The sequence below is a fragment of the Rhagoletis pomonella genome, unplaced genomic scaffold (genome assembly GCF_013731165.1).
Source record: "Rhagoletis pomonella isolate Grant_MI unplaced genomic scaffold, Rhpom_1.0 Rhpom_scaffold_00001, whole genome shotgun sequence".
NCBI classification, from domain to species: domain Eukaryota; kingdom Metazoa; phylum Arthropoda; class Insecta; order Diptera; family Tephritidae; genus Rhagoletis; species Rhagoletis pomonella.
In genome coordinates, this window is record NW_023458555.1 from 52,762,510 (window position 1) to 52,768,468 (window position 5,959).

Genomic DNA, 5,959 nt, shown 5'->3' on the forward strand with positions numbered 1-5,959 from the left:
AGGCAATTGAGAAGTAAAGTCCTCTCTCGTCGTACAAAGATCACACTTTATAAGTCACCCATCATGTCTGTGCTGGTGTATGGTGCCAAAGCATGGACAATGAAAGCACTGATGAGGCGGCTCTTGGATTTTTCGAGAGAAAGATTCTGCGAAAGATTTACGGACCTTTACGCGTTGGTGATGGCGAATATCGCAGACGATTTAACAGCTCATCGTTATGAGCTTTACAACGATATAGACATAGTGCAGCGAAATAAAATTCAGCTGCTCCGCTGGCTTGGCCATGTCGTTCGAATGGACAGAAACGCTCCTGCTCTGAAAATATTCAACGCGGGCCGCGATGCTGGTAACAGAGGAAGAGGAAAGAACAGGTGGAGAAGGACTTGGCTTCACTTGGCATTTCCAATTGGCGTCAGTTAGCACAGAAGAGAAATGACTGGCGGGCTGTTTTGGACTCGGCCAAAATCGCTTAGGTGGTTACAGCGCCAATAAATAAGAAGAAGATATGTAACTTGGGTATAAAATAATTTGATTCGACTTCTCTCTTCAAAATACTTTCAAACTACTACCTTCTTAAACCTCTTTTATCTGATACCCCCTTATTCACTAACCAAATTCCTTTAATTAAAATTTAATTATATTTTTTAAACATATGGAAACCCTCCTACATGTAGTTAAGATATGTATAAGGCCTTTTCAAAATCATTTCGGTTGATACCATATTGTAACAATTGATTTAACTTTTTAAATAATTTGAGCTTAATTTCTTAACAGGTGGCAACTTTTTTTGAAAAAGTAAAACCTTATTGAACATCCACTTCCTAAGCCCTTTAATTTGACACCTCAATTTTGAAAATCGAACGAATGCACGATGGGAAATGTGAGCCTATTTTGCGTGGCCAAAAGTCAATATTGTGACTTGCTTGAAATTGATTTTTTTTTTTGTATTATCTTACAGCGAATTCTTTAGACTAAACAACTGTATACTTTGTTTTTCGATAAATATGCTTACCGTTGATTTGGTGACCCCCAAACAGATAGTTTCGAAATTTTCTGTTAACGAAAAATGTGTAGCTTGATTTATGTGTCACTTCCAAATACGTATACATATCTCATGATATATTTGCTGATTTTCAAAAGTGAAAAATGGAAAGAAATAGAGACGGTTAGTAGAATATTTACCAATTAAAAGTTAAATTATAGTTTAGAGTTTGTGCCAAAGAAACGTTCGCATTTAAGTGATATGAAAATGAGATTGCGCAATTAAAGAAAAAGTAAAAAAAGAGTCTAAGAACGTTTATAATATACATATTATAACTTTACGTCTATACAAAATATTTCCTTCAAAACCAATAATTATTACTAAAAAATTTATATAGCTTGAAATTATTGTAACCAATAGAGGTATGTTGTATACAAACACATAAATAGAAGTTCACAAAAATTTATGTAAAACTATTCGTCGATTTAATTAATTAACTTCTTACTGCACATTTTTTTTATGAGGAGGAAGCATCGAAAGCCTAACCCCGCTAGTATGAGACTTTAACCCAAACTAAACCTCCTACCGTCATGTACCGTTACCCACCCGGTACAACCGTCAAGGATTTCGTCGGGATAATAACACTGTGTGACTGATAAAGTCATAGATCTATTGAAGAACAAAAAATATGCATAATTAGAATTTTGAATACCCCCTCACAATCTAGACTTAAGGTATAAAAACGCGTTTTTCATAGTATAAGCCTTATAATTGTTCGTAACTTAATTTCTGCTTATCCGATGAAAAATATATACAGTGCGTACACAGTATTCGGAACCCTCAATAAGTGCAATCCCTTATTTAATACAAGTCTCTAAAACAGAATATTGTAACCTTTATAAGTGCAACTTCAAAAAAATTTTACCTCAATACCTACAAACTTTCTCTGTTTATGCATGCCACGCACACAAAATTTTAACTTTTTGCATTTCTTTGATTAACCAGTATTCTGGTAAAACTACAAAGTGGTGTTTCAGTTAAGGTGATGTGTGATGAGCAGGGCCAAAGAAAATAAGCAGGAAAAACAAATTTAAGTGCTTAGATAAACAATAAAAGATTAGTAAGTATGCTTCTAAATATGCTCGAAAAAACAACCAAAAATCTAAGTACAGTTTAATGTTTTGTTTTTTATTCAGTTCAGTTCAGTTTAGTTCAAGGATTGGACGGAATTCGAAATTTTCATATTTCCGGTGGTGTTAATGCATCGATTTAGTTGTCACCTTTTTACTATTATTAAAAATAATGCAGATTATATTACACAAAGATATGAATCCTTAATTTCTTTTCAAGACTGAATTTAATTGTTTTCAAATATTAGTTATCCTCCATCTAAGTTAATTATTTTTAATCTATTCAATAACACCAATGCCTTCCCGCAGAGACAAACCTTTGGAATTGAAGTTACGAGTTAAAACAAAATCCAAATCGGTTTTAATGTTGTTACTAGCAGTCTTTGCGAACTTCGTCCCGCATAAAATTAATTTTTTATTTAAACATTTGGTCCAACGTTTTTACCAACAATCACGTACACGTTTGGTTTTGTGGTCGTCAGAAGGCATATCCTCCATTTTCGCCTTAAATAACCTACTGAAAGCGTTATGTCCGTAAAGAAGTTCTTGTGGCAACAATTATCTGGTCCGATGGTGAATCGTTCTTGAATCTGTATAGTACAATTTGTGGCAATTTCAAAATGGGGGAGTATCATTAGACCACAGAAATCCAATATAAACTTATTTAAGACGAAATACCTTAGACGTGTTACAATTGTATTTGTAGGCATTTATCAAGAATTGTCTTTTCTCTGTTTAGTCGCCGTAAATCAAGGACCGCGATCGTTCTGGTGATTGATTTTTATTTATTTATTTATTTATGCGATTGAATTCATATATATATATCGCCATACCCAGTTCCAGTACTCTACCATGAACATTAGCAGAGATATGCAGTATGAAAAATTCGATTTGTATGGAAGGTACCACGCCTCCTTTTCCAATAACTAAAATTTTCCTTCAAGAGTATGCCGTGGATTTCACATATCTCCATCCCAAGTCCCAAAACTTTACCATAAACTCTTGCAGAGACATGCAGTATGAAAAATTCGGTTTGAAAGGGAGGTACCACGCCTCCTTCTGAAATAGATCCAATTTTTCTCCAGTAGTATGTGATCTATTTCATATGCGCCAATAGCAAGTTTCAGTACTCTTCCCTGAACACTTCCAGAGATATGCGGTATGAAAAATTCGCTTTGAATGGGAGGTGCCACGCCCCCTTTTCCAATAGCTCCAATTTTTCTCCAGGGGTATGCGATGTATTTCCTATATCTGGAGCACCCCTCTGACCCTACCTGGCTACGCCCATGCCTATAACCAACCTTTGAACATCTGCAAAAGGTGTCCGATATTTCGAAAAAATCGGTTTAGCCGTTCTCGAGCTTTGCTATATACATAGAATCTATGTCATAGATGGATAAGAGTTGCTGCTTTTAATATTGCGCTCACTTAGTACGTACAAAAAAACATGGCAGCAGGGTTTACATGCGTAATCATATACATACATATGTATGTATGTACATAAATATTCATATACAAATGTTAGTGCTAAAAGCAATGTTAATTGCTCCTTGTACATTAGGGCGGATCGAAAACCTAATTTTTCTCAAATCCCTTGGTAATAGTGCAAATATATTGAATCATGAAGTCAACAACAAGCCTGCAAAATATTAGTATTTTATTTTAATTGTAAGAGCCCGCGCAACGACCGCCAAGTGACCCACAGCACACTAGTCGAATAAAACCAATTCTTGTTAAAAATTCTGGGTTCAGCAAAATGGTTTGGTGCATATTATTAGATAATATCATTTCTCGCAGCCCTTTAGCTTAACGTTAATCTCAAATTTATCTGTTTTCAATCAAATTTTAATTGTTCTCTTGCCTTTAGTCAAAAGATGTAAAGAACAGCACTAATATTGCTGGCGTGAATTTAGGTCGCTGGTTCCAAATTTTCTAATCTTCTTTTAATATTAGCTATAGTTTGCGAATTTTTGCAAATTTAGGAACAATTTCGGTAGCTCCAATAGAAAAGCCATTATTTTCCATCGTCGTGGAAAAATTTTGTTCATGCAAATCAGTATGGAAACTCTGAACAGGCACAACTTCTAGTAACACTAATTAGTTTACTTATGTTTATGCATACAATATAAAAATTGCAAACATAGGAAAATTACAAATAATTTTGTTCAACATTTTTTTTATTTTAAAATAATTTGTTTATAATCTGAATGATTTTCATCATATTATTATCATAAAAAAGTAACAGTAAGTCTCGCCTTCAATTTGGTAATTATTATTATAAATTTAAGTGGATCTCCAGTTTTTTTCTAAAAAAAGTTCTCTTCAATTGTATAAATAACCTTTAAATGAAAGAACCGGATTACAGAAAAGTGTGCCAGGGACTGAGTTTTTTCGTTCAAGTTGAATGCAAACCAATATCGTCCTCAAAAGATTTCCGAGGATATGTTAAAGACTATTGCTTTTACCTACAGTCACTTTTTCCCATAATGGAATTAACTAAAATATTTATGTATATCTAAATACTTATTGCTCGTCCCCTAGTTTCATATAACCGCAAATTTGGAAACCGCGAAAAATGTGCTTCTTCGGTGACTAGATAATGAAATCATTCCGCACCATTTTTCAAGACCGCATACATGGACTTAAAATGGGCGTTTCTCACCCTAATTATATTATGTTAATGTATGTAAATATTTATATGCTTGAAAGTACTATTAACTTATCAAACGATTCCTAATCTTTGGCAATATATGTTTGACTTCATTCACTACGATCTTGAAAACTGTCCAAATCGGCGTGACCATGGTACTTTTAATATTATATAAACATCCGAAAACATTAAAATGTTTGAAATAAATCTCGTCTAACTTTTTTGTATTTTGCACTTGGTTGCTGAAGTATTAAAGAATTAAAAATTCATATGGGAAAATTATAGTTTTTGTAAGTTTTATCGTAATATCTTAAAAACTTATAGACTTATTGAAAAATGATAAATGAACGTGAGGTACTAAATTTAATAACCCTTAATTTGATATATCGCACTGTTTATAACAATGAACGCATTCCAAAGATAATACAAGCCAAAGTTTCATTTCAAAATTCATACACTTTAATTCAATTGCGCGGGCTGAAGATAAGTTTTAAATTAATGTTTCGTGGCCAATAACAATTGGCTTAGACCTAAGACATCATAATATTACCATTACAGTACGTTCAAATGCCTTTTATTTTCCCCCATACCAAATCGATCCATGTACATGCATATGTAATTGCCTACATTATTTATCCATAAACTATACATATGTATGTACATATTTTTTTTAATAAGAATAAACATTAATGTTAACATTAGCACATATGTATATTTTACATAACCCTTGCCTTGTATTCCGTACAAATTAACAGCAGAGGGCGCTCTTATTTGTTATTTGCTGGTAAGCAGCGCTGTTATGTGGGCATGTATGTTAGATTCAGGGTTGCCACTGACAAAAAAAATATTTACCATCCACTTTAAAAAAATCTACCAAATCTGGGAAATAACTTACAATAACTTTTTTATAATTATTTTAACAAAAACCATAGTTTTGTTATTTTTTTATTTATTTTAATGGAAACTATAGTTTTTTTTTATTTTTTTTTTTAGTTATTCCAATAAGAATTAAAATTGTTTTTAAGAGTATTTTATTTAACTAGTTATACGGTATTTGAATCATATTATTTGTTGGCATATTCTCAGTTTCCTTCAACCAAAAGCGGAAGTGATGAAACTAAAGGCAACAATGAAACTTCATTATTTGAAAAACTTCAACTCAAGTTGTTATAGACAAATACTGTGACTTAAAAAAGT